Source organism: Cupressus sempervirens, chromosome 4, assembly GCF_028749045.1.
Source record: "Cupressus sempervirens isolate cs-2001-9-10 chromosome 4, ASM2874904v1, whole genome shotgun sequence".
NCBI classification, from domain to species: domain Eukaryota; kingdom Viridiplantae; phylum Streptophyta; class Pinopsida; order Cupressales; family Cupressaceae; genus Cupressus; species Cupressus sempervirens.
The window spans coordinates 483,359,126-483,378,911 of record NC_143121.1 but is presented as its reverse complement, the minus strand read 5'-3'; positions in this window follow the sequence as shown (position 1 = coordinate 483,378,911).

Sequence of the window (19,786 nt, the reverse complement as noted above, 5' to 3'; positions counted from 1 at the left end):
TATTTTAACATCTTATAGTCTGAAATATAGCAGCAACCCAAACTGATATGAAATACTCAACTGAAAACACCAAACTCATACAAAAAACAGACCCGAAAATGTAGGATTTGAGCAAATAAGCCAATCAAATCCACAAAGCCTTCGAATCCCTGCATGCAAAAACCTGTCACAGAAGAAAAAGACAAGAAGAGGCAAGGGTTTGCTAAAAAATGGAGATAGAAGAAAAGTTGCTCTCAAATGAAAAATGCATAAGAGATAATGAAGAAAGTACAATGCTCATCCTTATAAAGGTGAGATAGAAACCCTAAACTAAAAAGCTAGGTTGCACATTATTAATTAATAATTAATTAATAATGCACCTACAAGATAGCTTAAGCAAAAAATAGAGTAATAGGCAACTTAATTAATTAAATCAAAGTGATTTAATTAATAAGTGCAAACAAATAATTACTCTAACAGAAAATCCACAAATCTGCACTGTTCAGCACAAAGGCAAACTCTGTATGAGCATGCACATGGAATGGCTTCAAACTCCCATCCTTAGCCTTCCTGAAAACCTACAAACTCCCATTCTTGGGTCTCCCTGGAAACCTGCAAACTCCCGTTCTTGGGTCTCCTTCTCCACAGGTTTGGCAGCCCCTGAAGAATAACAAAGAATGAGCAAAAATCAAGTTTTGGAATCAGCCCAAAATGCCTCCAAACCCCTTAAAAGAGGGCATAACTGTAACTCATGTCCAATAGAGGTTAATGAAACATATTTTAATAATAATTTTCATTTATTAGTCCAACAGTTTCCAAAGATTAACCCTCTTTTTTCGAAACTTCACTTTCTTGGGCCTACCTGCCTTAGCAAAGATTATTATTTTTTAATTATTTGAAAAGGGGACATGACAGACAACCACATGCACTACACTCGGCACTCAGAAGAGCAGGAATCACTAGGGGAAATGCCTTCATATGAGATGCCAAGAAACGTAGAAACCCCTAATCAATGCACTGACTCCATAGAAGAAAGCTTCGAATAGACCAAAATTTACAATTTTTTGTTGTTTCTATACATGGAAATTTAGTATTTTACCTTTAATTCCCCACTAATTGGATGAAAGATATAAAACTTATTTTCACAGGGAGGATAAATGATAGACAACATATGTATAGACGATAAGAAATCTATAAAAGTTAGTAAGAAAATCTCGCTTATAGAAATAAGCTATAGCCGCCAACTTAAATATAAGATTTCAATCTATACAATCAAATATCATTCCATGTCAATACTAAATAAAATTGAAATCTTAAAAAGATCATTTAAAATAAGCAAATAATTATGTATTTAAAATCATAAAATAAGCTAATAATTATGTATTTAAAATTATATTTGGTTAATATATACTAATATAACATGTCATTACTTTTCTAAAAACAAATTTCATTATCATTATTTAAAATTAAATTTATTCTAATCCATTTCTATTAATTTGTACAATAAAAATAATAATTTAAAATTCTAAGATTTGGAAAGATTAATTCTTAAAATTCGCTCTTGATGTCCCTAAGTCCTTGTCTTAAACTGAAAAGGTTGCACATATTGTTCCATTAGCTTTAGAGTTGTAGTGCCTGCCCCTAGTTCACATTTTGTTATCATTGTTGAACTCTTTTAGAGCTAGTTTTATGTTGTTGGTTAGCAGCATTCTTTTGAGATTATCAGATATTGTGCCATGGATTCAGTTTATTATGTGATGAGATTACTTAGATTTTGCATTTCATGTATGCATGATGATTATTTTCAGTGTTTGCAGTTATTAATGATGATTAGTAAGATGATTTATTATCATATGTGTTTTCTTATGGATACTTACCCCATACTTGCATGTGTATGGTGTGCGTGTTTGCTTTGCATGTTTGCTTTTGTATGGCATGTCTGATGTGGTTAAGGAAGGGAGTCGTAGTCACTTGCTAGCTGAGATCTACACGATGCACCACTTCCTGCCATTGCCTGTTTAGTTTAGTATATATTGTGCTTGTACATGCATGATTTTTATGCAGGTTGCAGGTACCAGGTATCGACTTTCCTGAATTGCTAGGATGAGCGTACCCTATCATATTATCTCAATGATAAGAGAGGGGAGATAAATTCTCTAGTCCAAATCCCAACCCTTCAAGCCATTTGTTCTAATTGGAAAATTAGGACAAGTATCTGAGTTGAGTACCTTTGAATGCGTCAGATGACGTAATTCATAATATTAACCCTTGGTTTGATTTTGTATGTATTTTGGCTATGATAGGTTTTCATATTTTTACCTTATGAGTCTTTGATGTATTTTCTATTAATTAAGCCTAATTAAAAGATTTAATTAAATAGAAAATTAATATGATATTTTAATATTTATTTTATTTTATTAATTGGAAAATTAATTAAATAAAATAATTAAATTTAAAAATAAAAGTTAAAAGTTAAAAGTTGGAATGTGACAATATTTATTTTAATAATAATATATTTGGAGTTCATTTTTAAATAAATGACTAAATAATATTATTATTAAAGCTAATAAATATTTTAGCAATTAAGTTTGGGAAAATGAAATTTAAAAGTAGAAAATATATTTAAAATTATTAAAAGATTCTAGATTTCATGTGCTTAAAATATAAATATTGAAAAGTGTAATTATTAAAGTTCGTGCATGAGATTTAATAAATAAATAAATTAAATTGGAAAGAGTAAAATAAATATTATATTAATGATGTGCATTGTTTTAATATTTGCTCACATAGGAGTTGGAAAATTCTCGAGAGTTGTCATGTAGACAACACGGGAGTTTGCACTCTAAGAATGCACAAGTTGTCTACACTTAGGAGTTAGCATTCTATTTGAGCACATGGTGTCTACAACCTTAAGACTCATCTAGAAGGTTGGAGAAGACCCATGCTTGGTTGTCATGCTTATCTTCTAATTGTTTCTAGAGACACTCTAGATGCATCTTAGAGGCCTTTAAATAGAGGTTCTCCTAGTGTGTTTGGACAAGCTTAATGGAAGCTACAAGTTTCAAGCTAAAATAGAAGCTTCAAAGCTTACATGCATTGGAGAAGCTCATATGCTCATATGTTTTTACTTGCTTCTATGCTTCTTCTAGCACTTCTAGTCACTTGGAGGTTTTCAGTTGGCTTGGATCTTGGAGGAATTGCGAATGATGGAGAAGGAAGGGTTTTTCTATGGACTTCTGAGGCATGGCAAAATTAGCATCAGTGTCCAGGTGCACTCGTGATATTCGCATATTCTCTTTGCACTATTTCTCTTCCTATCTTCATCGTGTCTGTTATATGTGTATGATTATATTCCATGAATGAATTTGCAATTCAAATTGGAACCTAGATGTTTTATTTGGTTGAAAAGAAAACAATAGAAAACACTAGATCCAATTGAGGAAGAAATTAGATCTAAACGGTTTGGGTCCGAATTAGAATCAAATTGAGAATGATGATTCCAAATTTATAGTTAAACCTATTGGATGGATTAATGGATATGTTTAGAAAACAATTATTTTAATGGAAAAATTCTTGTTTAGAAAAAAAAGCCCTTTAAATCTAAGTATATATTCTCTTTTGTAAATCTGCATATGTGTGTGTGTGTGTGTGTGTGTGTGTGTGTGTGTGTGTGTACATATACACATATATGTACATATTGTAAATTGAAATGAGAAACTTTATTACAAATCTGAATTCGCATATGGCAAAACGTTTAATGAAAACGTTGTTTGAAACTGTTTTAAAATATATATATATATATATTGGGGTGGGCAGGCTTTACCCCGACCGCACCCCCATCCTCATTAACTCCGGTGGCGGTACAACTCTGTGTATCGCAGGGTACCTGCGATTCGCAGGTCGCGTGAGCCAGCGGTAGCGATTTAAAATCGCTAATATTTTATTTAAGTTTGAATTTTATTAAATGTCATTTTTAGTGATATATTTATATTATTAAATATTATTTAAAATATTAGTTGATATTAATAATTGTTAATCTATTTGTTATTTAATATATAAATTGTTGATAGTTATTAACAATGTTGAATATGCATTTGTTAAATAATAATTGAATAGAGATATTCAATAAAATGATAAAGAATCTATTATCATAGATTTATATATAACTTGTAATTAGCAAGTTATCATTGAACTTTAATTCAAGTGTTAATTGAGTTGTTAATTTAGGTTATGGAAACTATGGTTAATTAATAATTGGTTTAATCTCAGGAGATGTGAGACGTAAGATTTAAGATAAATTATCATTGGACTATCTGTATGAGTATTAGAGATATAGTTAGAATGAACCTTAATATTTAAGTGATTTGTTATGTCGGGGTTCTCAATCGACCAATTTGAGAATGATAAATGATTAATAATAATTTGTCAATTATTATTAATAGAGAAAAGATATTAATATAGTTTATGTAGTGAACTTTTAATATTAATTATTTAAAGTATATTAAATAGTTAAGAGGTGGAAATATATAAAAATGTTTAATGATGATTATTAAGAAGACTTAGATAGTATTGGATTAAAGGGTCATAGTCATTGTTATAATATTTAATAACCTTGATATGATGTATTATTAATGGATATACCTTAATGGTGTTTAGAGATTAGCAAACTATTAACTAATGAAGTTTACAGAAGGATTCTCTAGATCGATTATCTATAGATGAGTTTATTATTTATTAATGTTTGTTAGGTTTAACAAACTATTAATAAATAATGGTATTAATGGCTTAAATAGTTAATTAAATTATAATTAGCGTACCATGGGAGAAATTTATTTGAAATGATAATATTTGGTATTGGGGATTTATTACGTCTTGCAAGTTGTTATTATTGAACTATTAATATGAATATTAGAGATTTGAGTTATAGTTGATTTTTAACGTTCAAGTTATAGTTAGTTATTAGTCAACTGATATTAATTGGAACATTGCTATGGTTATGCAATTATTAATTAAATCAATTAATGAGAGTTAATTAGATTTAATTAATAATTAAGTTATGTAATAGAGATTTAATTGATATAATTCTTTTAATGAGATTGTAGATTATTTATATCGAAGTTGATAAGTCTTAATCTAATAACATGAATAATGACTTAGATATTTTAATGGTTATTAGTGACAATTTAATAATGATTATAATTAAGAGGCTTAAGTGTTAGAGATACTTAATTGAGTTTTAACCATTAAAATGTTAATGGATCATGGAATTGTGCACCTATGTTAATTGGTAGATTAAATTGATCATTTTAATTAAGTTATATTCTTCTTATTCGAAGACTAGTAATTGGTTCTTTTATAAACAAATAATGATTCTTTGATTATGTTGAAAGTTGAAGTAACATTAAAGAAGAGTTAATCAATTAGAATATGGATCATGGTTAAATATAAAGGACAATTTAATTAAAGGTCAACGATGATCAGTTTAGTGAATATTTATCCTTAAGTTATTCTTAGAATGTAATTCTTAATAATGGAAGGATAATGCTATCGGGGAACAATTGGGTTGACTTGTAGGTCAATGATGAAATTTAGACACTTGAGTATACTTGAAACGAAAACTGAAAAAATCCCTACACATTATTCAACTATGAGATTTTAGTAAACCAAAACATGTGTTTGCATCGTGTATTCTATATGCTTCTTGTTTTGAGTTTTGGGTTAACTAGTGTTGACCAGTCCTAGGTTGTTGCCAGAGGCTCGAGGGTTATGAGATGTGATGGCATGTTGATCTTATTTGGTCTCGATCTTTATAAACCCAACCATGGTTATGTGATCGTGTGCTCTATGAAATGTTTGTATTTGTTCATCAGTCTTCATGTGTGAAGCTGAGATGTATGTGTATGAGACACTTGAGCTAATCATTTTTGAGTCATCGATCAGTTATCCTTGGTTTGTTTTCTAGTCGCCATGATGGGACTAAAGTGTTGATTTATTTCTTGATGATGTCATGTTGTGACATGTTTGACTCAACCATTTTGGAGTCTTCGATCAATATGATTTTGAGATATTCTTGGTTGCTTATTGAAAACCAATGGATATTGTGATTTATTTTGAAATATATTTTGGTTGTTGAGAACCAATGGATACTTATGATTATCAGTGATGCCTTCAATTGCCAATAGAGAACTGTTGTGGTCATGATTTTTTATGGATGCTTTTTCAGATGCTCATGGAGATTTGATGATTCTTATCTTGGAGATTTGACGATTCATATTATGGATATTTGATGCTTTTATCATGGATATTTGATGATTCTTTTTATGGATTATCTTTTGGATTTTCTTTACAATCGCTTGTATAGGACTATGGTGATTTTATGATTCCATGAGCTTAGGGTAGGTTATCTACTTGTAGTGTCAGAAAGTGGTTTGCAATGGAGGTCGGGGCCCTAAGTGGCTGCCAGGGTAACTCATTGTAAGTTTGGTTAATAAGTGATAACATTTACACACTAAATGGGGATTAAATGAACCTAAAAAGATAATTGTTTTGGTTCTCGCCCATGCCTTGAGTGCTTGTACAGGCTAGGATGGGAGTAGTGAGAATGCATGGTTGCGACCGTGCATTCTGTAGTATGCCTCGCCAGTATGAGAGGATACTAGTGACCGCATGAGATCAGTATGGACCCGTGGAGTTTGGCTAACTACCAGGGTAACTTGTACGTGATAAATGCGATGACACTTTTTCGCTTGCAGAGTAGGTTTCCTACATGTCATTGTTGTGCCTCTGGGAATTAGATGTTAGTTTTGTGTGATTGAAACCTTTGAGTTAGTATACTTTTAGGATTCCTGGACTATAGAGATTTGTGCTATGTGTTTTGGATAGCCTGTTTGGGACTTGAGATTATCTCCTCAGCACGGTGGGAGTGGACCACTTAGGTTCCACGTGGTCGGGTGGTAGTGTTTATTCACTCTTATCATTTGAGATCCGTCTAAGACACCGTGGCTGATGCTTTCTTGGTTGGTATTTATCTTCATTATGTTCTTTGAGCCTTATGATAGATGATATACCTTATGATGGATGTATTTACTAGTATATTTCTTGTATTGATGATTTGCATATGTTAGATGATGTTATCTTATGCTTTACTTTGCATGTTAGTAGGATGTTTTAGGAGTGACATTCCTACTATGTTAATACCGATGATCTCTTCAGTGCTTTGGAATGTTATGCACGGAGGGATGGCTAGGATCCACGATGGTCTAATGATGCTATTAACGGTTGGGAGGAACCGTGCACTTAGTTATTTATGTTTGTGATATATGGTTATCTTTTATGATGGATGTTATATCTTTATGATGATGATGTATCATGTATGATATGTGGTTTCATTTACCTTAATTGCATCATGAATTAGTATTGGATGATGATGTACTTTATTTTGCGTGGATGCTTTATTCTTTTAAGCCTTTCATACCTTGTAACGTGTACAGTAGATGATTGAGCAATCTGAAAATATAATTTATGAACATTGGATGTATCATTGTTATTTCATAAGGATGTGATGTGAGATGAATGGTTAATTTAGATGTGATACAACGTTAAGGGATCTTAAAGAATGTAACTTGTTATGTATGTTATGTTTACTTTCAGTTGGATGTTATTGTTGCTTCCGCGAATATTATGAATGGTTTTACTTTCATGTTTAAAAAAAAAAAATTTGTTAGGTAAACTTAGTGAAATTCTTTGGATCCCTTGGCAGGGCATTACAAGAGTTTTAGCTCCATAACTCTATTTGTTGTAGGAGAGAAGACATTGTAAATTTATTTAAATTAAATGAAAAATATAGTCTATGAGGAATAATGCAACATGGATGACGATAGCAAAGGGCATAGTTTTGACCAGAGCAAAAATGTTGATACAATGTTTCTATTACAATCCATGGTCAAATACATTATCTAAGTGTTTTTTTCCTTAAACAATAAGAAGGGGCTATAGCTCTACAAAGAAATAAAGAATGAAATTTTCACAAAAACTTTTTTTTTTTGAAAAAAAAAACAAAACAATTAAAATGTACTAAAAGAAAGAAATATAAAAGAATGAACTAAAAAAATATGTTCAAAATAAACAACATAACAAACAAAAGAAACAAGTGCCACATAGTGGCTTAGTAAGTGCCTTTAGTTTTTATATAGATATAATAGTAAAAATAATTAGAATCCTTAGCTCAATTACAAATCATTTATATATTATCAAAAAAGGAAATAAATTAATAGAGCTCTAGGTTAATACTTTTTTATTCAAAGTAAATGTGTTTCATTTTTATTAAGAATGTTCAAATCATCTTAAATTAATAATTCAAATTAAAAGAAAACATTCTATGGTGAAATTTTTGTTTCTTGCATTAAAAAATGTGACTATTTTATTTTATTTTATTTTTGATCAATTGGCCAATTTTTTTGAAAAAAAAAAACATAAGAAAATTTTAACAAAAATTAATCTTCTTTAAACACAAAAAATATTAATTAAATTCTTAAAAAATATTAAATTATAAAAATAAATTTATCTCAACAAAAATATCAACTTACTTATCACAAAAAAATCATACAATTGTAAAAAAATAACTTACTTTATAATCTAAAATTCTAGAATATTAATATGATTATAAATATATTAATATAAATTTGAATTTATAAATAATATGATTTTAAAAATTAAAATAAATATTCATAATGCACTTATATGGTTTTTCTTCCATCTTTTTATGTTATATTCCTCATTAACATGAAAGATAGAGTATATAAGTGAATAATTATTTTAATGCTAATGTTTGTTTAATACAAAAGAAATATGTGCATTTGTATTTGATTTTAATGCATTACACTAAAACAAAATTTAAAAAATTAATGTTGGACAAATAATTTGTGATAAGGCAAAACTATTTTAAATAATTGCAAAACTAATCTGACAATGACCACAAGCTCACTTGTCTCCTAAAAATTTAAAAAAGCCTTACTCAAGTTTACGAATTTCCCAAGTCATTGTCGCCACTCATGCAATGAAGAAGTGATCTATGCACCACTAGTTGATTTTGATAAGAGCTTTGATTTTTGAGTTCATTGCAATTGGCTACAAGAGGACTTCTGTAGGTTGTGGTAGTGTTGGGCTTCTGGGTGTTGTCTGGCCTTTTGAGGCATGATCTTTATGCTGATTGACTGGATTGCAACATTTAATTTCTCCATTGCCACGTGTAAATTTCAAATAAATAAATACATACAATTACAAGATCATAGTACAAATATTAAAAAGGAAAAATAGAATTCTATTAATATAAACTTGTTTGAAAAGAGAGGTGCCCACAAATCAAAAAAAATCTCCTCAAACTATAAAATCCGTCAATGGGATGAATACCAACCCAATGAGAGCTGGCACTATTAATTGCTATTGAGAAATGAAAATCCTAAAATCCTCTTGTACTTGTCTGAAAATATACAATCATCACTTTGTAAGTTGTAGAACAAATTTTTCAAATATATCAATCTCTACAATTGGCCATATTGTCTTCGCAAATAGCTACTTGAATATAAGATTTTTTTTTTTTAATCTTTAAAAAACAAAATCATAGTAACATGTCCACAGTTCTAAAAACAAATATTGTTATACCAAATTTATTTGTATCGAGAGATATGATAAAAAATTGTCCATACTTAAACATTAGAAAATAGGAAAAGTCAATTCCAATTTATAATACAATAAGTTAATAAATATTTAAAATTACTATTTTTAAATATCACTTTTTATTATTAAAATGGAGAAATTGTTTTGAAATGTTACTATTATTTTTAAAAATAAATCATAATAACAATATTAAGTTTGGCATATAAAAATAAAGATTTTATATTTTTATAGATCATACAAAATGTATTTTTCAAGTTAGAACAATTAGAACAAAAATTACTATAAAAAATTGATCAAAGAAAAGTAATACTTAGTACATAATTTTAATCTAATATTTATTTCTAATATCTCTCTCTCTCTCTCTCTCTCTCTCTCTCTCTCTCTCTCTCTCTCTCTCTCTCTCTCTCTCTCTCTCTCTCTCTCTCTATATATATATATAATTTGTTTTAAAAGAAAGTTCCAAAATATCATTATCATTCACGTGAATTTGTAAAAATAAAATTTAAAGATGTCACAACATCAAATAATTTGAAAGATATTTGACAACAAAAAAAATGTAAGTATAGAATTACCATTCTAAGACAAGATTTTGGCTCCCTGGTTACCAATAGAATTCAGTTAGAATTTAATTGAGAAGTGCAAGTACTAGCTATTTCTTATGAGCAATCACTCAACCAAAGGGCTCCTCCTGACCATTTACTATTCTTACATAACTTTTGCTCTATTGACATTTTCTTCTATCTATGTGTGAATAATGTATTTATTTCTCCTTATCCGAATAGACAGGGACTCTTGCTCACATAGAGCTCTTGTTCTAGAAGAGTTCCAGGTTTAATAATTAACATAATTTCTCAAAAACATCATCACAGACTTAAAAATTGATCTGCATTGAAGTAAAGTAGTGTTGAAGTTCACTCAATAAAAAAACAATATATACTGGTTTCTGGGTTTAAAGCTACTCCTTTTAGAAGGATATATTTGAGGACAATGTAACATTTCACATCACAAATAGTAATAGCTACCTAAGACAGTCTTATTAGAGCCATTGTGTCAGAACTATTACATCTAGATAGTTCCTATACGTGCCTTATATCATAGTAGTTTTCAACACAAATTGCCACAAACCTTAAGCCAATGTTTGAAGGTTCAACATATTTGACAGAGAGTTTGTACTGTAGTTTCCCGTTGGATTTATCTCTCAACTAAATTCGAGATTGGTTGACCAAGAAGAAAACACGTCTATGCCACTAATTTTACCCTATCGATTTCCCCATTTACAAAGGAGGGAGTGGACCAATTTGGCCGCGGTTCAGATTGTGCAGGGTGCCAGGACGATTTATCCCATCTTTATTTCCAGATTCAAACACAAGATCACATTTTCCTCCACTCCGCATGGCACAGAGGAGAGTTTGATAAATACCGGAATATCTTTTTGCATTTCAAGAAAAGAACAGGGTTCTCAAGGTTGTGAAAAGAAAAGAATGCAGCAACATTTGGATTTAGGTTCGAGCATCGATGTGCTCTTCTACCAAACGCATTGACTCTTACGCTAACCATAAATAAATTTCAAGAAGTTTAAACAATAACGAGCTATGATTTAATGCACAAAACAACTGAAAGACCCATTCAAGTGAAGCTTTATCATTACGTAATACATTTCCTTCATGAAGTTTGCAAATCACACATGCACAGAAGAAGGAACCCATTTTGCAAGTCTGTGCTCTCTTTCTCCGACTCTCCAGCCATCTTTCTTCATCTCCAGCTCGCGTGCGCCTCTGTTTACCTCATGCCCCTCTTGTTAATAAAAGACAATCCTTCCGTTTTAACTGACCCAAATCCGTGTAACTGTATTTCTCTTGGCCATGTGTACCTTTTCTCAAAAATGAACATAGAAAACATTATTACTTGTAAATTTTATAAACTTTCACTTGTATAAAAACACATTGGTGTCTCTTATTAAATTCCTATTTCTAGTAACAATAAAAAAGGGAATGCAACCATTTTCAAATTCATATATCCATTATTGTCATGTCTACCATTTAACATCACATTGAAATTTTTCTTATTATTTCTCAATTTAACTATAGTCAACATTATAATCACATTTTGATCATTCAAAGTAAGATAGGGATAAAACTCAAATTTGAAACTATTTCAACATCTAACATCTAAGTGGTGTGTATGTTACAAAAGCTATTTGACCATCCCCTTCCGAGAAGCTAGCCTTCTCTACATTGACCACCCTCTCATCTTGATGTCCTTGCATCCACTCAAAACCTCGCAATGACAAAGGAGTCAATAACTGCATAAATATAATATAAGTAGAAATTAACAAGTCTCTAAATTTCATGATCGTATAACAAAATAACATACACATCATTATTAAAGTGGATGTGAGCAACAAGATTTTGAAACATTTTGGGTGATGGCATTGGAGAGATAATAGAACTTTCAAGGATGCATAGTAATTATCTCAAACATGATAATCATAAGCATAGTAGTTAGTTTTAAAGCTTCCAAGTAAATCAAACACGCATGGAAAACATTATATTGAAATCTTATGTTTCGAGACGTGATATTAAAGTTCAAGATTCAAGGAAAGCATGTCGAATTAATGATTAAGAAAGCTATCAAAATCTCTAAGCAATGTCATGGCAATATAGAAGGAATTAGCTTAAATCAAACCCTAAGCCTAATTGTTTGTTCGCTTCATAAATTTATGAAGGTTTTGGAGTGGGAACTTTTGGGCATTTCATGGGATCATTTTCTCTTCCCTCCCCAAAGAAGTATCACGTGTTCCAAGAATACCACAAGATCGTAGAGGTAAGTCTTTTGTAAGGTAGGTAATAAGACCTGTGAATGTGTGAGAATCACATTTTTGCAAGGTAGCTAATAAGACTTGCCTAAAATTTTAAGCCTTGTTTTGCAAAATGAAGAAATCACCATACACAAGGTTGATGCTCAAGATGCATGTGATGTCAAATCAAAACTCCTACTTCAATGAGAGAGCTATAATAAATTGAAAAATAGTCGTCCCATGCATAAAAGTAAAGAAGATATTGAAGAAGACCATTTTCAAGATGTTTTAGAGGATTTTTTTCTTAACCTTAGACGCTAAACTAGTATATTTTGTGAAGAAAAAGCACAAGCATCATGAAGATGGTGCAAAAATATTTTTACTTTCACCAAAACAATCACAGGTTCTTTAAAAGTCATGTAGATGATAAAGAAGTAGCTCATCTACACAAAGCCAACAAGGAGGGTTCAAAATTTGTTCTTTCGTGCGCGTATACAATTAGACATATCATTCATATGGAGGAAAAGAAAACATCAACAGATATATTCATAGAAAAGAAAGAAGTTACAACTGAAGATAGAGATAATTATATAACTATAACTAAAGGAGAAATATTTCATCTTACTTATGCACTTCAATACAACATAATGTTTTATCAACATGAAGTAATAAGTAATTTTACTAATATCTTTACAAAAGTGTGTTGTTGTTGTTGTTTAGCAAGTTTATGCCAATATCACAACTCTTTCTAATTGCTCATTAGCATGTGTAGCATTGGAAATTATTGAGAAAAGGAAGATGCTTCAAAGAACCAATTAATAGTTTTGTTTGATCAGATCATGTTTTCCAATTGTGTGGGTTAAGATAGGTTAGGATAGGTTTTTTATTCAATAAGTATTATTACATAATATCTTAGAGTTAGTAGTCAACTAAACTAGACAACTACTAATAATATCTTATCTACATTAGTTTCATATATTTTCAAAAAGTTCTATTGAGTCATTGATTCTTCATGATTTCAATAATGTCTATTTAATGATGGTGTCTAGTTGGTCTAATACGATTTTGTTTCATAGAAAATAAATGATTTTGTTTCATAGAAAATAAATGATTTTGTTTCATAGAAAATAAACATCCAAAGTTGTATTATAAGTCATTGTATGGATATATAATTTTTTGTAGGTTTCTTGTTGTAATTATTGTCTCCAACCACTACAATCTAGTTTTAACAATCATGCCTGCAACCATTATTGTCTAATTTTAATAGTTAGGACCCTACAACCACTACTATTTAATTTTAACAGTTATCCCTGCAACCACTACTGTGTGACAGAATAATTATTTTGTAGCAGCTACTATGTGATTCAAATGGTAAGTTTCTCCAAGTACGGGGACATCTATAATTACTAAAATAAAATATGCAACAATCCTAGAGGGACCTGGATATTCAATAATGAAGGGACATATACTTTAAACTATTTGCAAAATTTAAAGCTTCTCATAACAACACAAATGGTATTGCATTTATGATTTCTATATATTTGTAATATTTATCATTTTTAGTAATTGATTATCAATGCATAGAATTTTTTATTTTCAATTATTATTATTGTAATTATATGCTTCATAGGTGATTTTTTTTTTTTTTCCTAATACATGTATACATTTTTCATTTGAGGAAAAATAACCTTTTAACAAGGGGAACACGTGTATGACTCATGTTATTATCATAAATCATAGGAGGACAACCTTGCATGTATAATTTTATATTATCTCTTGTACTCATAGTGAATTATACAAAAATAATAATGGTAAAATGAATAGCAATAAAAGTGGAATGTCTTACGAAGGAATAACAAGGGGAGGAAAGTATGATGATATAAGGTGTTAGAGATGACATAGAGCAATGATAAGAAGATTTAATGACACAATAAAGAAGAAGAAAATGGACCATAGTCATGTCAAATGTAATCATTTTTTGAATGATAAAATACATGCATGACATGTGCTATGGATGATTGAAGTTATCATATAATTTGATGCTAACAACTTTCATGTCTAACTAATGCCTATTCCCTACTTGACAAGTATGATTTTAGATGGGGGAAATGACGAGTCTATAAATTGTCATATTCATATTCATTTATTATATCAATTTACCCCATGATTTAAATACATCTCCAAGTCATTTTCATACGTTAACTTGAATTATGAAACATTAACTATGACTAATGATTTATTGGTTAACATTTGTATGTGTAGCTAGTTAATGCTAATAATGATGATATATTATGATAAACATTTTTTATTAAATACTAACTATCTTGAGATTGTTGATGTTTGTTATCTTCAGTAAGATAAACTCATGAGACAAAACTAAAGATATACCTGTTAGGACTAAACCACAGACAAAAATAACAATCACATGCAAATGTAACCAATAACAGAAAATAATAGATTACATAGAAAATAACACAAGACACCAAGATTTAACGTGGTTCACCCAATCCCTGGGCTACGTCCACCAAACAACAAGTTCAATATTATTACAATCTAGTGATTACAACATGATTACAATCCATAATCCCTTATAGCTCAATACTGCCGCAAGAACCTATTTCACATCACCACTATGAAATAACCCTAACCCTAAGCCCTTTTATACAAGTATTAAACTACTTTAGGGGTCTACATGTCGGCCATAAATTAGCCATTACTTTAGTGGCGAATCTATGAGCCCCAAAGAATTTATGATGTACAGTACTTTCCCAATTAATCACTGCATACTAACAATCTCCCACTTGGAGACTAATCCTGTAGCTCCATGAGGCTCCCACTAGATCAAACCACCCTAGACTCTATTGTTCTTTTATTCATGGTTAGTCTAGAAGACCAACCAAAGCTGAAGAGGACTTCAGCTTCTCCCTTGTTACTACCTTTGTCAACATATCTGATGGATTATCATTTGTATGTATCTTCTCCGGCTTTAACTGTCCATCCTCCAAAACTGATCAAATAAAATGGTGCCACAATTGTATGTGTTTTTTCTTTGAATGCAGATTTGAATTCTTCGCAAGATGAATGGCACTCTGACTATCTATAAACAAATAATTATCCTTTTGAGGATGTCTCAATTCTTCCAAGAAGAACTGAAGCCATATCACCTCCTTGGCTGCCTTTGTAGTAGGTACATACTCTGCCTTTGTAGTGGATAAAGCATTAACCTTATGTAACCTAGAAACCCAACTCAAGGCTACCCCACCAATAGTAAAGACATAACCTATAGTACTCCGCCTGGTATCAATATCCCCTGCCAAATCTGAGTCAACATAGCCCTGTAAATCAGTAGTAGAGCCCCCAAAGTGTAAACACTTATTGGATGTTCCTCTCAAATATCTGAGAATCCATTTAACTGCATTCCAATGCTCAATTCCTGGATTACTCATATACCTACTAACGACTCCCACTCCATGTGCAATATCTGGCCTAGTACATACCATAGCATACATCAAGCTTCCTATAGCTGAAGCATAGGGTACCTTGGACATCTTATCCTCCTCTTCTTATGTTTTAGGACACATCTCCTTAGTCAACTTCAAATGACCAGGTAAAGGTGTGCTGACAGCTTTAGCATTCTCTATAGAGAAATGTTGCAACACCTTCTCAACATAATCAGCCTAAGATAGCATCAATTTTCTATTCTTCCTATCTCTTCAAATCTTCATACCAAGGATTTGTTTTGCAGCCCCCAAATCCTTCATAGCAAATGCATGTGCTAACTAACATTTCATCCCCTTAATGTGATCCATGTTAGACCCAACTACAAGCATATCATCAACATATAAACATAAAATAATGTAGCTCTCATCATCCAACCTCTTAAAGTAAACACAATGATCTGAATGACACCTATTGTATCCATGCTCATGCATAAAACTATCAAATTTTAGATACCATTGCTGAGGTGCTTGCTTCAAGCCATGTAAACTTTTCTTCAATTTGCACACTAAGTTCTCCTTACCTTTGACCACAAATCCCTATGGCTGAGCCATATATATCTCTTCATCCAAATCACTATGAAGGAAGGTTGATTTAACATCAACTACTCCAAATGCAAATCTTCAATAGCCACAATACTTAAAATAGTAAGAATAGAAGTCATCTTAACAACAGGAGAAATATCTCATCAAAATCAATTCCTTTTTTCTGTGCAAATCCTTTTACAACTAACCTGGCTTTAAATCTTTTCTTACCTCCTTCCTCTTCTTTCAACCTATAAACCTACTTATTTTGTAGAGCTCTTTTACTTGCAGGCAACTTGCACAAATCCCATGTCTTATTCTTCAACAAAGAGTCCATTTCATCTTTCATTGCAAACTCTGACTGAATCTGAGTATCCACCTACATAGCTTCATCATAACTTTCAGGTTCACCAGCATCAGTAAGTAAAATAGAATACAAAGACGGAGAAAATCTTTGTGGAGGTCTAAATTTGCCTTGTTGACCATTTAACATTCACCGGTGCGTGTGGTATTTGTTGTTGCGGTTGTTACACATCATGAGGAATGGCTGAAACATCAACTTTTGGAGTATCATCCACCACTACATAATCATCTTCTTTCTTCTCATGTTGTTGCAACAAATCTTTGTACAACACATTCTCATTGAATATGACATCACTGCTTCTTACAATTTTCTGATTTTCAAAATCCCAAAGCCTATAACCAAATTCATTAATGTCATATCCAACAAATACACATTTCTTTGACTTAGCTTCCAGTTTGGTTCTATTTTAAGAATCTATGTGAGCAAATGCTTCGCAACCGAAGGTTTTGAGAAAAGAATAACTCACCTTCTTACCAGTCCATGCTTCCTCTGGAATACCACAACCCAAAGGAGTATAGGGACCTCTATTAATCAAATATATAGCAGTATTGATAGCCTCTTCCCCCATGTGTAAGGGTAACCCAGCATGCAACCTCATGCTCCTTGCACGTTCCATTATAGTCTTGTTCATGCATTCAACCACTCCATTTTCTTGTGGAGTCCTTGGAACAGTTTTTTGTCTATGAATACCATTAGTGGAGCAATAATCTTCAAATTCATGACTATAATACTCACGACCATTATCAAATCTGAGACATTTTAAGTTCTTACTAGTCTCATTTTCAACCAAGCATTTCCATTTCTTAAAAGTTTGAAATACATCAGATTTCTGTCTAAGGAAATAAACACATACTTTTCTAGTTGCATCATCAATAAATGTAACATAATAATGAAAGCCACCAAGGGAAGATACCTGAGCCGGTCCCCATACATCAGTATGCACAAGCTCTAATTTCTCCTTTTTGTTTTCCTTCCCAATCTTTACAAAACTCACTCTCTTTTGTTTTCCATACACACAACTTTCACATAAATTCATATTAACACATTTCAAACCTAGTAAAACTTTCTTTGAATGAAGTACTTTCATACCTTTCTCACTCATGTGTCCAAGTCTGCTATGCCACAGCACTGTATCAGAATTTACAACAGCTATTTGTTCTCCCTGCTCAATTGCAACAACTGTTACTGAACATTCATTTTTTTCTGAAACAATCAAAGTAGAAGGAACAATATGACCTGTACAAAGATATAAGGTGCCTACTTTCATGCCTTTTGCTACTACAAGGGAACCTTTGGAAACCTTCCAATTTTTATCATTATAAGTAACTACACAACCCTCATCATTGAGTTGCCCTGCTGAAATTAAATTCTTACTCAGCCTTGGAACATGTCTTACCTCATGTAGTAGCCAATGATTTCCATTCTACAACTTAATCTTAATCTTTCCATTTCTAACAATCTGACAAAGCTCATTATCCCCCAAATAAACAAGTCCATAATCCCCTTGGACATAATCAATGAAATAACCTCTATGAGGTGTAGCATGAAATGAAGCACCAAAATCTAAAACCCATGAATCATCAACACTTTCTAAAGATAGAAGCAAAACATCCTCTTCAGATTTTTTACTTACCACATTTACCTCCTTGTCTCCATCTAGTTTATCTCCTTCATTTTTCTTTTGATTCCAACAATCTTTCTTTTTGTGCCCTAGTTTCCCATAGTACTAGTAGTCATTGGGTCCTCTCGATTGAGACCTCCTCCCCCTTAACTTTCCTCTTGATTTTTCATGATTTCCAAGGTTACTTCCTCTCTCAATTGTTATGCTCCTGCTTTGTGCATTCAAAGCACCTCTTGATGTAGATCCACCTAAGGTTTTCCTATGAGTTTCCTCACTCAAAAAAACACCGATCACATCTTCACATTTTGGGGTACTAAATCTAGGAATAGAATTACTCACAGCCATTACCAAGCAATTCCAACTTTCAGGCAAAGAACACAAAATCAAGAGAGCCCTAATTTCTTCATCAAAATTAATACTCATAGAAGATAACTGACTAGTAATAGTATTAAACTCATTTAAATGATCTACAATAGATCCACCTTCTGCCATTTTCATATTAAATAAATGCTTCATGAGAAATACCTTGTTTGAAGCAGACGGCTTTTCATATAGTTTCGCTAGGGTTTGCATCAATTCTTCTAACATCTTTGCTTTTGTAATATTAAATGCCACTGATGGTGCTAGACATAATCAAATGCTTCCAAGTGTCTTTCTATCCAAAAGATCCCATTCATCATTTGACATAGATCCCTTATTCTTGGCTTTGCCTTCCAACGGCTTCCATGAATCCTTATGATACAGATAGTCTTCCATTTGCATCTTCCATAACTGGAAGTTCTACCTATTAAAACTGTCAACCTTTAGCTTACCCTCATCTGCCATCTCTCCCACTCAATCGTGAGACTTTCCTATAGAGGATAATTGAAAAACAACCTCTCTCTGATACCACTTGTTAGGATTAAACCACAGACAGAAATAACAATTACATGCAAATATAACCAATAATAGAAAAATAATATATCACACAGAAAAGAACACAAGACACCAAGATTTAACATGGTTCACTGAATCCCTGGGCTATGTCCACCAAAGAGAAAGTTCAATATTATTATGATCCAGTGATTACAATTTGTAATCCCTTACAACTCAATACTGCGGCAAGAACCTATTTCGCATCACCACTATGAAACAACCCTAACCCTAAGCCCTTTTATACAAGTATTAAACAACTTTAGGGTTACTACATGTCGGCCATAAATTAGCCATTACTTTAGTGGCAAATCTATGAATGGTGAATCTACGAGCTCCAAAGAATTTATGAAGTATGTACAATACTTTCCTAATCAGTCACCACATACTAACAATACCATGTATATTATTTTTAG